The 18,140-nt window shown below is 36.9% G+C and overlaps 1 long non-coding RNA gene across 1 annotated transcript; it reads left to right on the plus strand.

The window, feature by feature from the left end:
- Nucleotides 1-48: 48 nt before the first annotated feature.
- LOC126756718 (uncharacterized) lies at nt 49-587 on the plus strand. The gene is made up of 3 exons (XR_007666631.1): nt 49-264; nt 338-440; nt 507-587. It is a non-coding gene; the product is annotated as an uncharacterized LOC126756718 (long non-coding RNA).
- The last annotated feature ends 17,553 nt before the right edge of the window (nt 588-18,140 follow it).

An 18,140-nucleotide genomic window follows, 5' to 3' on the forward strand; every position in this document is an offset into this window, starting at 1 on the left:
ATTTCGCTCTCACTACATGAAGGCACAGAAATGAGTGCACCGTACTCATCCACACATCTTAATGCACATTTTTATATGCCTGCATTGCTGAGAGTGCGGATGGGAAACACATTGTTGGTGTGCCCTTTCAACTTAACTTCTTTATGGAACAACAATGCGAAGCTTTTTGAAAAAATCTAATATTGGTAGGTACGTGAAAGTTTCGTTTCCATTTATCCTCGATTGGATGGGATCTATTTACTTAGCATTGTAAAATTCATTAATGTAAGTATCAAAGAAACTGGAGATACATACATACATATGTATAAGCTACAGTGCACCAAAAATTATTTTACAGATCAAATAAGGAAATTGTGGAAATAAAATGCTTTTTGCATTCAAATGTGTTCAATTTAAAATTCTATATGAGATATTCGACAAAATAACTATTTTAGATTATAGTAAGTTGATTTGACAATACTAATAGGTAGGCTGTTTTATTTTATTATTAAATTTCCTTTTTCCAGAACCTTAAAGGACTGTCGTTTTCCACTCCTGTTCCTACTAAATTCTTAATTATGTATGAAAATGCACAAAATAAATATTACGTGTACCACTCATAACGGCACTTTATTTTCCTTTTTGCAGTAGATTTCGCTTTTTATATTTACCGTATTTGCCGCTCAGATGAGTGACCACTTGTCTAAGCTGGAAAAAAATAAAAACAAGCCACGAACGAAGGAATACAAACAAGCGAAATTTCTGAGTTAATGCACCACTTTCTTAAAAAAGGTTTGCTCATCTTGGGAAGTTTCACTTTTAAGAAAAAAAAACTTTTAAAAAGATTGTCTTACAATTTGGAAAAACGTATTGTGCTCTAATGAAAGAAAATTCTGATGAAAAAATGTGTGTAAGATGGCCAAAATATACTGCTTTCGATCATAAACATATCGTTAGAACACTTAAACATTGAGGAGGTAAAAATATTTATTAGAGATGGTCTCAGTACTTGGTTCGACACGATAATATACTGGAGGAGAAGCAGAGGAAGTAATTGCCTTAAAATGGTAAACTTGTCAAGAATTGATTTCAGGACTAAAATATTAATGTAATGGAGTGACCTGACTGAAATCCGACAGAGCATTTGTGGGGATATTAAAAACAGAATTGACAGTTTTAAACCACAAAGTTAGAACGAGTTTTGGTGAAAATAAAATCCTAGTGGTATGCAATTGATTTCCGCAAATCTGCTGAAATCGATGCCTTTTCGGAGCTCTGCAGTCTTCAAAAATACAGTCTGTAACAACAAATATAAATTAAATATATGTTTTAATAAGATAATTTGAGGAAGTCCAGGGTTTGTTAAGAATAATAATTTAGCAATTTTGTACATACATACATATGTATGTACATAATCTTATATTTATCAATTTGTCCGTCTGTGACGGTGCACATTGTAGCATTGAGTTCATTATTACAATTGTTTTGCTCCTGCTTTCTCAAATACATTCGCCGAAACAAGTAATCGCTTCTTTATTGCTATCTCACTCTTTCGCCCACTCCTTAAGGCTATCCGCTGTTCCATTCCTATTCGCACCATTCTCAGCAGCAGAGGCAGCAACAATAGCAGTCGCAAACTTTAAGTATCACGCATATGTTGGGATGTATGCATATATATGTATGTACATATGTTCGTAGGGATCTACACATTGTATAAATATGCATGCCTTATTGTGGTGCCATTTAAGTAGCGAGCATTATGATTACTGTTGCATAGATGGGCACCTTCTGACTGGCAGCGTGGCTGAAGCACAATGAATCGGTCGGGTGGCTTCTTTTCGACGGACAGGCGAAGTAGTGCAGTGGCGGGATTGCTTGGCACGTCTATGCCATAATTTTTTGTTGGATCCCCGCATGCGTTTGGGGGATACGTGTTTTCCGCGATAGCGGTTGGGCGTTGCCATACAACGATAGCATTCCTAATATACATATTGTATATGTATGTATATGTATGTATGTATATACAGTCATGGATAGAGAAATAGCTCAAGTCAGCACATACACTATCGTAGGATATTTGATAAAACTAAAAAATGATTTGAATAATATATTTTAAATGTGTGCTATTTCTCTGTCCATGACTGTATATACATACATATTTACACTTACATATGTACAATCTGAAAAGCGGCCCATATCATGTTGTCAGAGTGTTAACAGATTAGTTGTTTACATGCCACAAGTAAATGAGTTCTCTAAGTTGCCACACAAAAATAAGACTTTCATGATGCGCACCGACTCACAAAAAAACAAAAATTAATTGCATGTCCCATCGGCTTGAAGTATGAAAGGGGATGATTCTTGGTCAGCCGATAGAACGAATTACATAAATGGATGTTGTACACATCGTGCTGTTACGTGTGTGTGTGTGTGCGATATTCTAAATGCGCGTCAGCGTTAACAAGTTGGCGGCCTCCGTAATCAACGTCTATATTATAACTGTTCTTTTGTCAGAGCAGTCGGCTATTGTGCAAGCGTGCGAGGAGCTACACACTCACATACATAGAGCGTGTGTTTATGTGTGAGCAAATACGGGCAACATGCCACATGCTACATGATTCTTGTTAAATCTGAACGATGACTTTTTGAGCACTTGGCTAAGCATTTGGATAATCGTATTACGTGATGCTTTTGGACTGCTTTGCTTACGTTATCTACCAAAATACAGGGTGTGTGCATGTCTATAGCTAAGAATATCGCGGTAAATACATTTGTGTGTGTGAGTTGATAAATTTTTACGTACCCATATTGGCACATAAGTAGGTATGTATGTGCATACATACATACATACATAAACATGGCTATGCATGCGTATGTATACAACATTACAACTACAATTTAAGGTTTCCATAAATCGCTTAGTTTACCATTCAATTATGTTAATTTTTAATAAATTCTGGAAATCATATTTTAATATTTCTTGATTTCGCAGGCTTTAAATATTGATTGAGATTTTTTGTAAAGTGGTTATAACGCATAATTCAAAGGTTAAGTATTTGATCATAGAAATAAAGCGACCGAAAGAGGAGAAAATATTCCGACGTACGTATGTATGTAGCTTTGAAAACTAAATTATTCGTAAGGATGCGAAGTGTAAATTTAAAACAGTTTAACAGCTTCTGGGTCATTTGGTACAGTGGCGTAGCTACAACTTCGGGCGCCCGGGACCAAGGATGTTTTGCCGCCCCCTTTATCTAAATACCTACAAGTTTCGTGAGGTGGCTCGAACAAAAGTGATTTCTTACAAAATATCTTCGATATTAAGTATATAAAATTTAGGAACTAGAAGCCACGCAAATTCTGAAGTTCCAAAATTCTCACAACACGCTTTTTGAGGAAATTGATAGTAAACTTAGACATCTTATTAAAAGCCATAGAAAAAACCCATTTTCGCCCTATATCTTGTACACTTTTGACACAATTTGCAGGAGTTTTTGCCCGAATTGGAGTTTTTAAATACCATTTTTGAAAAAAAAAATTTATCTTTTATAATAAATTTTGAAAAAAAATTTGTTGAAGTATTTTTCTGAATATTAAAAAACAGCGAAGATCGTTTGCCGTCCCCAAGACGTTGCGCCCGAGGCGACGGCCCCCTTCGCCCCCTAGCTACGCCACTGATTTGGTAGAAATAGTCTGAAAGACGTTAGGAGCTTGACCTGACACAAGCGGATTAAATAAATTATTGATTAGTTAATAATTTAATATTTTTAAATTGTTTCTGCACATTTATTATATATTCAGTCGGATAATTGCGCCGGGCTTCGGCTGCGGAAGATGGGAAACATTACCAAAAACTTAGTTAAAGAGAAAAACGGATCTGTAGGGGTCCGATGTCGGCGTTTCTGAAATATAAGCAGCCATGTGGTGAGAAAGAGACGTTTGCAAATTTTTTTAAAGTATGTGATTCAAAAACTGCTGATTTAATTCGTGTACATTCAGTTACGGAGATTAAAATAGAACCAAAGTTTTGCTTTGAAGCAATGGTATAATTATTTTTTTTTAATTTTCTTTTATGTAGTAACTTTTTTGCATAATAACAAAGGCTACAATATGTACTTTTAAAAAAGAGGAAAATATAGCATTCTCAAGTTTTACAGTTAGCTGTAATTTAAAAAGTGTAAATATTGCCTTGTGTTTAGTGACAAAATAATAGAATCAATAGCGAAATGATTTCATAAATGAAAAATATTGAATAATTGAAAAATAATAAGTAGTTATATTAACTTAATTAGATTTGTGGAATGAATAATTTTATCAATTATGAATTTATTTAAAAAAATAGGTCGAGCAACACATTGTTCAGAAGAGAAAAGATTGTGCGTCCAAAATTTGCAAGGAATGGGTAAAGCCAAATTGCAAACATATGAATATGTCTCTAAAATTGGTGTTTGATGCCTTATAATTTCCGAAAAAAAGTTTAAAAAATATGCCGACCACAAAAAAATGACTGCGGAAGTCGATCGAAATATTGCAAGATTGTCGATGCGCGATCCGTTTAAGGCCTCTGCATCCATTCAATAAGAATTATGTGAAAAAAATTTCTTCACGAACAATAAGAAGATAACTTGTGGAGAAAAATTGTTTTTGCAATTTCTGAAAGGCGCCAACGTTGAGAAAACGGCATATGTAGATGCAACCATATTCATTTGGTAAAACGACACATTAATTAGGGCGGAGCTGAAATTAAAAAAAAATATGGTTCGACATTTTATGGTATGAAAAACGAAACATACTTCGGGTCTTGCAAAAAATGGTTTTCGATCATGTTGTTAGCGTTATGGCTTGGCCAGAGCAATCAACAGATCTGAATCCAATCAAAAACTTACTTAGAATTGTTAAGGAAAATATTGCAACCGTTAAGCCGAAAAATAAGACAAAATTCTGAGAGAAGGTACAAAGGTCTGGTTTTCTGTTCCACAGAACACTTTCGGTAGCCTAATTAGGTCTATGCCTAGAAAATGTGCATCTGTATTAGACGATAAAGAATACACTACAACGTACTAATAATTTTTTCTATCAATTACCTTAAAACAATACTTTTTTTTATGTAAAAAATTTTGATTCTATTTTTTTGTCCTTCGAATTGAATTTTTTTTTAAATATATTTTTACCTTTGTTTTTGTAATTTTTTGTTCAATATTTTTACTGTTACCAATAGCAATTGATATGAAGTAAATAATAAAAATATAACTTAGTTGAATTTAAAACAAATTCATATTTTTTTAGAACGGAAAATTAGTACCATGGATGATTCTATTTTATTGTCCGTAAATGTGTGTATATACTCCTGTAATCAAATTGAAAGATGAATTTTGTCCATTTCACCTTCTTCAAAGTATCCCCTCGCACTGCAATACACTTATGGGGTCAGTAGGGTAATCTTTTTTCAATTTTTTTTTTGCATTTTCTGTTCCCTTATACCCTTAGAATTAATGTAGAAACCTACTTTACCATTGGAGGTTTTCGAAAAAGGCCCAAAAATAATAATACCGCTCGACGTTCGTAGCGCTCGGAGTGCACACCTCAAACTTTAAACGCGTTTTTCTCAAAACACACTTTTTTAAACTGGCGGACATGATTCCGGTCGAACTATTCAATTGATTTGCTAGTTTTTGCTATCGTCTCTGCTAGATTTTTAATTTTTTATAATTTATTAACAATGTTATGACAAAATTTATGTAAAACAAGTAAGGAAGGGTTAAGTTCGGGTGTCACCGAACCTTTTTCTCTCGCATGATAAAGTGATAATCGAGATTTCATTATCCGTCATTTACATATTTTTCAAATACCGTATTTGTGTAAAGTTTTATTCCGCTATCATCATTGGTTCCTAATGTACATATATACATACATACATATTATACAGAGAAGGCATCAGATAGAATTCAAAATAGCGTTATATTGGAAGAAGGCGTGGTTGTAAACCAATTTCACCCATATTTCGTACATGTCATCAAGCTGTTAAGAAAATATTATATACCGAATTTCATTGAAATCGGTAAAGTAGTTCCTGAGGTATAGTTTTTGGTCCATAAGTAGGCGACGCCACGCCCATTTTCAATTAAAAAATAAAAAGCCCGGGTGCAGCTTTCTTCTGCCATTTCTTCCGTAAAATTTAGTGTTTCTGACGTTTTTTGTTAGTCGGTTAACGCACTTTTATTTCATTTTTGAACTGTATATGGAAATGCCTGAAGGAAACGACTCTATAGAGTTTGGTTGACATAGCTATAGTAGTTTCCGAGATATGTACAAAAGACTTAGGGGCCACGCCCACTTTTCCAAAAAAAATACTTCCAAATATGCCCCTCCCTAATGCGATCCTTTGTGCCCAATATCACTTTAATATCTTTATTTATGGCTTAGTTATGACACTTTATAGGTTTTCGGCATTTTGTGGGCGTGGCAGTGGGCCGATTTTGCCCATCTTCGAACTTAACCTTCTTATGGAGCCAAGAAATATGTGTACCAAGTTTCATCATGATATCTCAATTTTTACTCAAGTTACAGCTTGCACGGACGGACGGACAGACGGACGGACGGACGGACAGACAGACATCCGGATTTCGACTCTACTCGTCACCCTGATCACTTTGGTATATATAACCTTATATCTGACTCTTTTAGTTTTAGGACTTACAAACAACCGTTATGTGAACAAAACCATAATACTATCTTTAGCAACTTTGTTGCGAGAGTATAAAAAGGAAATTTTAGTGGCGACAACCATGGACAAGAGTTATAGAATTAAAGATTTCGATAATAGAAGTAATAAATTACTAAATTTCCTCAGCAAATGCAGAGCTTTTAGTCTAATGCGTAAAAATCTCTTTGTTTGAGTTCAATATTTAGTTCAAAAAAGAACTTAAAGAGTTCTTGAGCGGCTCTAAAAGTTTTTGACCACTCCTTTAAAGCAACCAGTCAGTCGTAGTGTAAGTTTGTGGGCAAAGAATCCAATCAATTCACCGAATAAAGGCACTGAAGAATCGTTTTAAATACGCCGTCAATTTGAGTTGGATGATGCTATTAAATGCTTAAAACTACAATTCCGTTAAATAAAGACTTGAAGAGGTCTGCAGTATGAAGAACAGCTCTAAACAGCAACAGTTTTAGCACTAAGGAGGCGGGGGGTCTTTGCTTTGCTTATTTTGGGTGCTATGACGGACAACCTAAACATTGTTGTAAATGAAATAAAATCCGGGGATTCTCACAAATAATGTACAAAAATGGTATGTAGCAGTTTCACATAAATTTCTGTGGCGACTATAGGTCGCAACATTGCTACAGTTTCGACTATGTTAGTACCTTCATTCCTAGAATATGCGATTGAGTGCCAAGCTTGTATAGCTGGTGCAGAGTAGAGCCTCTAAGTCGGGAACTGGCTGGTTTAATATTGCCTCAACCATTCTGGATCTCATTTGGATAAACGTGACGTTACATTACATTGGTGTATAGTGTACGCTTGTCTTTCTGAATTACATAAAGTGCATTTGGAGATTTTTACAATGCATGAAATTATTTCATTAAATTTTGTGTACGGAATCAAATTTCTGGTGCCGAAACGTTCAAAATGTTGGAAAAGGTCTTCAGTGATAATTGTTTGCGGCGAGCAAGTGTTTTTGATGGGTAGAAATTATTCAAATTGGACGAGAACGCCTTGACGACGAACCACGTCCAGAACGGCCATCAACATCAACTGAAGATCAACATGTCAATAAAATAAAAGAATTTGTGCGGCGATTACCAGTTAGAGATCTTACTGCCATCGTTGGAATATCGGAAGGATCAGTGAAATCATTTTGAAAGATCACTTGGAATCATTTGGATCATTTGGAGAAAAGTGAAAGCAGAATTGGTTCCAAAATTACTGAATTTTTCGAAAAACAGCGACGCGTTAACGTCTGTGAAACAATTTTTTTCGACTACCAGGATGTTATGAAACGTATTATTACTGGCGATGAGTGCTTAAGGTCCAGAAACGAATGATCAATCGGACGAAGTCGAAAACAACACGTCAAAGCAGGTAATGCACCGTCGCTTCTGCATAGATTCTTCATGAGTTTTCCCCAAATTTTCCACCAATATTGTGACGCAACCACCGTATTCGCCTGATTTAGCGCTGTGTGATTTCTGGCCATTCAGCAAACTCAAACGACCGCTCGTTGGAAACCGGAGCAAATACAACCCTTCAACGTTTACAGCCGAACTTTCGATAGCTACCAGCAACATTTCCACTTTTATCCACTCTGAATATTGCCATATCTATTCAGGGGAGATATTTAATTTAAACTGCCCCAAAGAAATGAGAACTCAATCGGCCCAAAACTCTGTAATTGGCCCTCTCCTCGCTCGTATGTACCGTAATACAATAAAGACGAAAATATTACCTATGTTCTTGATATAAGTAAGTTAATATTTCATTATGCTCCATGAAAAGATAATGAAGTCGGCAACTGTGTCACTTACGCGAATAAATCAAATTCCACAGCAAATCAAATCATGTGCTCAGTGACTTAGTAAATAAGAAATTGTGTCGCAAATAGAATTGCGTCAATGGTTAGACCACTTTTCTTTCACTTTGTGGTAGGTGTATATACATACATATGTATGTAAGTATGCGTGAGCACCTGCTGTCAGTAGTGTGGAGTGCAGCAACAATACCTGTATTCTCTCCTGAGCGCAGATAATCAACTCTGAAATTGGCCACAGGCGTTTTGTGCATTTTGCAGCAAAAAACAATTAAATACCAATTAAAATGTAATAACTACTATGTTGTTCAGCGAAAACGAAGTTTCATGAAATTGTTTTGAACGTGACAACTGAAAATGCACAAGTATGTACGAGTATGTGGGTATGTAGTCTGTACACAATTAATATTGACTTGGATTTCAGATAGTGCAAAGGCATTGCCCAATTATTCACAAAACACCGTGGATAAACAAAACGGGGATGTTCTTGAAAGGCAAAAGTCATTGCATTAATTATGACGACTAAAACCCATATAACTGAGATACTAATTTTTATACTCTCTCAACATGTTGCTACTGAGTATAATAGGTTTGTTCACCTAGCAGTTGCTTGTATCATCAAAATGAATCAATTTATACATGTTTATGTACTTATAAATGATTATGAAGCGATAACTTCAGTGCTCACGATCGTTGGCAGCCAGAGAAGGTGAGTATTGCAAATAGTCGCCTCACATCAAAAAATAGTCGAAATCGGATCAAAACTTATCACGTCCCAGATAGCCGATATGTGAATCTGAGAGCCTACGTTTCATTTTTACCGAGAAACGGTCAATCTATGAGATATAGCAATGATACTTAGAGTACGTTTTTATACTCTTGCAAGCTGTTGCGAGTATTATAGTTTTGTTCACTCAACGGTTGTGCGTATCACCTAAAACTAAGCGAGATAGATATAGGGTTATGTATATATAAATGATCAGTATGACGGGAAAAGTTGAAATCCCTGTATTCACACGGAGGAGTAAAAATTGAGATATCTTGATGAGTACAAAAAGAATATGAATTTGTAGATGGGCGTAATCGGACCACTTCCACGCCCACGAACCGCCATTAAGGGGGAGCCTGCTTTAGAAGCTTCAAAAAATCGATTATTATTATTTTTTTTTTGCTTAAATCTCTTTAAAAATAATCTAAGAATATGTTCCCAAAGTTTTATATGGGAATTCGAAATATTTTCGGAGCTAGAAGGGAAATAGTGACCGACCGTCTAGCAGATATACTTATCGATTGGGCAGAAAGCGAAAACTTTGACGCGCGATTTCTCGGTTTTTCATTTTTACGATTTTTCTTAATTGGCGGGTAGGATAGAATAAAAGTAAACGTCGAATCGAAACGAATCAACATGCGTTGTATTTGGAATTAAATTCTCTTCTAGGTGAACCTTAAATACCTTAAGAAAGTTAACATTAATCCGGTTTTTAAACGATTTAAAGTAAATTTTTTTTTTAAATGCATTTTTTTTTTAATCTGCGAAAAATTGTTGAATTTTTCACTTTTTGTTGAATTTTCTTGGTTCACCCAGGAATTACAATATTGAAAATTAAAAATTTCTTTTGTTTTTTTGTTTCAGATGAAAATTGCGGCCTGCATCTTGCCCGCCACACAGAAATTGCATACTCGGGGCGCCTCTGTAAATTTCTTCAAACATGAACAATATCTAATGTATAATAATAAAAAATTTGAGAAGACTCTTCAAATATATAAGAATAAATCCTAAAAGTTTCATTTCAATCAGACATTTCTTTCCTTTCCAAAAAACTCCTTGAAAATATTGATTTTTTGAAGCCTCTAAGGCAGGCTCCCCCCTTTTAACCGTAAACCCATAAAGTGCAATAACTATGCTCCAAACTACATAAGATATAAAACTGTAATTTAGCACAAAGGATTGCAGTAGCAAGGGACAGATGCTGGCAAAAAAATTTGAAAAAGTGGGCCTGGCCCCGGCTTCTAATAGGTTTAGTTTACATATTTTCAAAACTATTTTCGCTACGAAAACCAAATTTGCTAGACACAAATATTCACTCACTCTCCACATAACGGTACTGTTCAAAACTACTAAAAGTGCAATAAATCAATTACTAAATACGCCAGAGACGTTAAGTTTTACCTCCGAGGTGGTAAAAAGTATGAAAGGGCTTTATCAAAGCCCGTGAAAAAATTAGACGTTGGGCGTGGCATCGCCCACTTTTTGGTGAAATCACATATCTCGGAACAAGACCAAACCGATTTCGGCAAAATTTAGAAAGTGGCACTCTTCTTATATTCCTATGCCACAGTGCGAAAATGGGCGAAATCGGACCACAACCAGGCCTACTCCCCATAAAAACAATTTTAAATCCAGTACACAAATCAAGAAATTATAAATATAATGGGATACATTTTAGTACTAATAATTTCTTTACAGAATGCCACCTTATGACCAAAAATTGTTCAAATCTAATTAAAACTGTTCAAGACCCTCCTAGGTACCGAAAATGTGGACCCCAGTATCAATAGTTGATTTTTAACGAAAATATCGGTCAAAGTGTGTGATATATATTGATATTCTGAGAGAATCCTTTCCTGACAAAGTAATTCTATGTATCAAAAATTGTTGAATCGGGTCAATACTTCTCTGAGCTCCCATATAACTAATATAAAGATTTTCGAACTTCCGGGTGACTTTATGCTGGATATAGTATCAGCCAATCTTTGAGTTATCTTAATGAAAATTACAGAACATGCTTTACTCATAACAGTATATCTTTGAACCTAAAATATATACAATTGGGCGATAACTTGACCTAGCCCCCATATAACTAATACCAGGATTTTTAAACAGCCGGCTGAGTTTACTACATTTATATAATTGGTGATTGTATATGAGATACTTTAGTGAAACCCAGTAAATATTTTTTTAGTATGTGGCACGATAAAAGTTAATTGATAAAATCTGGTCGGTACTACCCCAACATATAATATCTTTCGTTTTTCTAACAAACCTTTTGCCGAATAATAATTGCTAGGATTCCGATCTCTGGTTGTTATTTTACATCTTAATGTATTTCCCTAGCCTTGATTCTTGCAAGTTGCCAGAATATAAAATGTTCGGTTACACCTGAACTTACATAGCTCTTCCTTGCTTGTTCCCTAGTAAAAATGTGCCGTCGTGCTAAATAGGCTAAAATCGATTCAAAACTTCCATAGCACCTATATACTTCGTATAAAACCAAATAAATCTTTTATTTTCTTAACTCTGCTTTGATAATCCTATTGAAAAGTGCTCAAAAGATAATCCTTCGTTTGGGAGAAGTGTCATGGTTTTCTAGGTGTAATTTTATGATATTATAATATGTATTAAAACTAATCATTTTCTTTCGCTTTTCTTACTTATTTATGAATAAAAATTAATTGCTACTTTTCATCAATCATCTCACAAAGCCTGTTATTTAAGTCATAAAGTTTGTCAGATGGGTCGCTCACGTAGAACATTTACCAAATATAGCTCGTGTATTGTATTCTGATAGGCTGGACATACATACATACATATGTTGCTCCACTCCACATAATTGGGTATACTAGTGTTTGCACTAGGGTTTACTAGAGTTTGCACCATCCTTAAATTAAGAAGTGATCGAAAAGTTCGAAACCAGATAGTTGATGTTGTGATAGATGGACTACATGTCTCCAGTGTTCTTGATGTGCGTACACTTCGGGATCTAACACCGACTCGGACCACTATCTTATTGTAGCAATGATACACGACCGCCTCTGTACAGCAAAGCACGCCCGTCAACAAACACAGGGAAGGTGGGACGTCGAGTAGCTATTACCACAATTGACACTGAACCGGTTTTCTACCTGACTTGCACTCCTGCTCTATGAGAGCACTCATCAGCATGGCATTTCAAATTCGAAAGAACAGCTGGTACGATGAGTACTGTTGTGTCGCAGTGGAATGAAAGCGGACAGCCGCTTGGTACACGTGTTCCTTGGCAAGTTGGCTAAGTATAAGATAATCTATATCTCAGTACCTGCTCAACAGATATCGACCAAATTTAATATGTAATATTATCTTAGCTGTCCTACGTTCAACCACACAACAACCACGCCTACTTCCCTAATAACTGAATTTTAAACTTCATATGATTATTTCATTTTCCTCTATTCAAATGAGGCACCAATAAATCTATCTATCCCATTATGAACCAAAACTGTCTAAATTTGATAAAAACTAAAAAGATAGATACAGAGATTTACCGAAAATATCGGTCTAATTGGCGCAGACACCGCAAGGTTATAGCCGAGTGTACAACAGAGTGCCAGTCGTTCTTCCTTTTCGCTGTTTGGCTCCAATTGGAAATTGCACGTGTAGTTAAGGTCTTCTTCTTCCTTTGTTTCCATCGGAAAATCGAATATCGAATACCATAAGAGCTGGAGTGTTTTCATCCATTCGGACGACACGACCTAGCGAGCAAAGCCGCTGTCTCTTAACTCGTTGAACTATATCAATGTCGTCGTATATCACGTCCAACTTATCGTTCCATCGACTGCGGTACTCGCTGTTGACAATACGCAAGGAACCATAAATCTTCCGCAGAACCTTTCTCTCGAAAACTCGTAACGTCGACTCATCAGATGTTGTCATCGTTTATGCCTCTGCACCATATACGATAGGCGTACCACCTTCCACTTTTGGTGAAATCATATACATATCTTGGGACCCAACCGACCGATTTCGACTAAATTTTGTGCGTAGCTAGTTTCTCTCGCATTCCTATGTTACAGTAATCGGCTTATTTCCCATATAATACAATTTTAAATTCCATTTGATTCTTCCACTTTCCAATATACCAATCCAGAAGTAATTATTATGACGTGATACAATTTTCCGCTAATAATTCTTTTAAAGTATGACCAAAATTGTCAAAATCCAATTCCTCCTCCCAGTATCAATAGTTGACTTTTGAACGAAAGTATCGGTCAAACAATTGATATTCGAATCCTTTTTTCAATAGTCAAAAAAATCAAAAATTACTTGATTAGATTTTCAAAATGTTTAATCGGTCAATACTTCTCTGAGTTTACTACATGATTCGTTATCAATAAGGTACCTTAAAGGGCTATACGCATGAAAAATTAGGTGATTTTGGTGAATTTTTTTTAAAGAAAGTTCTAGATTGAATGTTTCGACGTTCTATGGACGTAATAAAGTATATTTTTAGTTATATAAATTTTTTTTTTTTTACAAAAATATTGAAAAATAACGGAGTTATGTGCTGTCTGCGGAGGTGCCAAAAAAAAAAGCACCCCAACTGCTGGCATGATTCCGGTCGAATGAGTAGCTGAAACAAAAAAAATTCAAAACGTTTATTAAACTTAAATATATTTTCTATACAATGTACTGCGATCTTTGAAAAATATCAAAAATTAAGAAAATGGCGTAATTTCGAAAAAAATCGTTTTTTTACGAAAAAATTGTCGCTTTTTTAATGCCAAATTTTTAATTTTCAACCAATCAAAAAGATCGTAGGTCGTTGTATAGTAAATGTGTTCAACAATACTCAGTCTTTATTTAAAGTCGATCGGTTAATTTCTCGTTGAGTTATGATGTCAGTAATTTTGAAAAAATCGAGAAAAAAGCGTTTAAAGTTTCACTTATGTATATATGTATATATGTATGTTTGCACCTCTTATGGGTCGCTGTTTAGAACGCTGCCATTCAAAAACTATTCAAGATACGACCTTGCCGATTTCACAGAATATTTTTGAATATATATACTATCGAAAAAGCAAAAAAAAAAATTTTTTTGAAAGTGTCACCCCTAGCCCTTTAATGAAGCCCAGGGAATATTTTTTTAGTATGTGGCATGATAATAGTTAATAGCTAAAATAGGGTCGATACTACACCAACAACCCACCAAACCTTATGTTCAATATGTCGGTCAGTGTAAGAGTTATATGTAACATATGTACATACTCGTATATATTAAACTGCTTGGATTCCGACCCTCCGGTTGACGTTTTACACCTTAAGGTATTTCCCTGGCACTGATTCCTCCAAGTTGCAAGAGTATAAAATGTTGGGTTGCACCCGAACTTATACCCTTCTTATTTGGAGTTTTATTTCTTCATACACGCTGAGCAACATTCATTCGCATATTAAGTTTGCTACGAAGCTTGTAACACTCCCAAGGCAACGTGGGAGATCATATAAATTATGAGTCGAATTACCAAGATGAAAAAGCTGGATGAACCAATGGTTCTAAGCCTTGAAAATATTATATATACAAAGCTGGCATTCAACTGTCTTACATTCCAAGAAGTTGGAAAAAAATTAAAGTGGTGTTTCTTCCAAAACCAGGCAGAAGAACACACGATAATGCCAAGAATTTTGACCTATAAGCCTCACATCCTTTATGCTGAAGGTACTAGAAAGGCTAATGGACTTACATATAAGAACAATTATGGCGGATAAGCTATCGAAGTCCCAAGATGCGTACATAAAGGGCCGATCAACCGAAACTACCCTTCAGGAGGTGATAAGTGTAATTGAAAAATCATTACACTACAAACAATACACCATGGCTGTATTTCTAGATATAGAAGGAGCCTTCAATAATATAGAAGTAAGTGCTATCATTAATTCTCTGACGCATGGTGGCATAGACGACATTGTGTGCTGATGGATACAATGGATGCTTGAGAATAGAAAGATTATAGCTCAAGGAGGGGTTCTCTCCCCGCTTCTATGGGTTGTAGCGCTGAACGAAATACTACTTCAATTACACGGTGGAGGAGTGAAAGCAGTAGCATATGCAGACGATATAGTTCTGTTGTTATCAGGCATGTTCCCTTCAACAGTCAGAGAGATTATGGAAAGAGCACTACGAATGTTAAGCGTATGGGCTAGGTGTTAACCCTAAGAAAACAGACTTGATGCTATTCACAAGCAGAACCAAAATCCCCCAGTTTCAACTTCCGGTACTAAACGGTACAACACTCTCTCTATCCCCCACAGCTAAATACTTGGGGGTAGAGACTGACACCAAACTGTCCTGGAAAATAATTATAGAAAAAAGAATAAATAAAGCATATATGGCCTACTATACTTGCTAGAGAATCGTCAGCAAGAGTTTGGGGCCTTAAACCTCGTACAACATTAGAAATTTAAATGGAATACAAAGAGCAGCATGTACTGGTGCAATCAAGTCATGTCCGACTGACGCGCTGAATGTGGTCCTGCATCAACTACCCAAGACATCTTTATTCACAAAACAGTAGCATGTTCTGCTATAAGAATAAAAGAATTGGGTGGTTGGAATCAGCAGAACTATGGACATAGTGGTATCCTAAACAAGCTCAACGTTAATAAATCAGACTACATTCTCCCGATGCTGGATTTCAATAGACACTTCTAGGTGAGGATACTCTCTAGACGAGAATGAAGAAGTGACTCAATAGAGGAGGAAGGTACCATCTCAGTATATACCGACGGGTCCAAAATGGACTGCGGAGTAGGCACGGGAGTATTTTCCGATTATCTAGACATTTCTCTCTCTATCCGTCTACCAAACTCGGCTAGCATCTTCCAAGCGCAAGTACTGGGCATAGAAAAGGCCTGCGAAGTTCTATTGGAAAACCACGAGACGATACGTAAAGCAGCAATATTTACAGGCGGCGCTCCTGACCTTGTCTTCGCTCATGACAAATTCCAGTATAGTCCACAATTGCAAGAAAGCACTGAGCCCAATAAAAGACGAGCTCCACCTAGACTTGATCTGGGTTCCCGGCCAAGGGAAAATTTTCGGCAACGAAAAAGCAGACGAGTTGAGCGGAGCTAATACCAAGCCCGCTAGCATCCATCAAAAGAGAGATCAATAGACAATTTGAACAAATAACAGATGGAGAAACATAACAAAATGTATTATAACTAAACAATTATGGCCAACATATGACAAGAAAAGAACTAACGACTTATTAAATAGGTCTAGGAAAAGTATCTACAGAGTTCTTCTTCTTCTTAATTGGCGTAGACACCGCTTACGCGATTATAGCCGAGTTAACAACAGCGCGCCAGTCGTTTCTTCTTTTCGTTACGTGGCGCCAATTGGATATTCCAAGCGTAGCCAGGTCCTTCTCCACTTGGTCCTTCCAACAGAGTGGAGGTCTTCCTCTTCCTCTGCTTCCCCCGGCGGGTACTGCGTCGAATACTTTCAGAGCTGAAGTGTTTTCATCCATCCGGACAACATGACTAGCCAGCGTAGCCGCTGTCTTTTAATACGCTTTGTCAATGTCGTCATATATCTCGACAGCTCAATCGATGCGATATTCGCCGAAGCCAATGCGCAAAGGACCATAAATCTTTCGCAGAATTTTTCTCTCGAAAACTCGTAACGTCGACTCATCGGTTGCTGTCATCTTATAGAAGGGTCACTGCACCATATAGCAGGACGGGAATTATGAGCGACTTATAGAGTTTAGCTTTTGTTCGTCGAGAGAGGACTTTACTTTTCAAATCAGTCCGAAGTAGCACCTGTTGGCAAGAGTTATCCTGCGTTGGATTTCCAGGCTGACATTATTGGTGGTGTTAATGCTGGTTCCTAAATAGACGAAATTTCAATCTACAACTTCAAAGTTATGACTGTCAACAGTGACGTGAGAGCCAAGTCGCGAGCGCGACGACTGTTTGTTTGATGACAGGAGATATTTCGTCTTGCCCTCGTCTGCCCAGGTCTGAAGCCACATTGATAAGGTCCAATCAGTTTGTTGACGGTGGGCTTTAATCTTTCACACAATACGCTCGATAGAACCTTATATGCGATGTTGAGGAGGCTAATCCCACGGTAGTTGGCGCAGATTGTGAGGTCTCCTTTTTTATGGATTGGGCATAGCACACTTAAATTCCAATCGTTGGGCATGCTTTCGTCCGACCATATTTTACAAAGAAGCTGCTAATTAGTTCTTCGCCGCCGTGTTTGAATAGCTCGGCCGGTAGTCCGTCGGCCCCTGTCGCTTTGTTGTTCTTGAGGCGGGCAATTGCTATTCGAACTTCTTCATGGTCGGGTAATGGAACGTCTGCTCCATCGTCATCGATTGGGGAATCGGTTTCTTCTTCTCCTGGTGTTGTGCGTTCACTGCCATTCAGCAGGCTGGAGAAGTGTTCCCTCCATAATTTAACTATGCTCTGGGCATCAGTGACTAGATCACCTTTGGGGGTTCTACAAGAGTATGCTCCGGTCTTGAAACCTTCTGTAAGCCGCCGCATTTTTTCGTAGAATTTTCGAGCATTACCCCTGTCGGCCAGCTTATCAAGCTCTTCGTACTCATGCATTTCGGCCTCTTTCTTCTTCTGTCTGCAAATGCGTCTCGCTTCCCTCTTCAACTCTCGGTATCTATCCCATCCCGCACGTGTAGTGGTCGATCGTAACGTTGCGAGGTAGGCAGCTTGTTTTCTCTCCGCTGCGACACGGCACTCTTCGTCGTACCAGCTGTTCTTTTGCTCTTTCCGGAAACCAATGGTTTCGGTTGCAGCTGTACGTAAGGAATTTGAAATGCCGTCCCACAGTTCCCTTATACCGAGTTGTTGACGAG

This window comes from Bactrocera neohumeralis, chromosome 4 (genome assembly GCF_024586455.1).
Source record: "Bactrocera neohumeralis isolate Rockhampton chromosome 4, APGP_CSIRO_Bneo_wtdbg2-racon-allhic-juicebox.fasta_v2, whole genome shotgun sequence".
NCBI lineage: Eukaryota > Metazoa > Arthropoda > Insecta > Diptera > Tephritidae > Bactrocera > Bactrocera neohumeralis.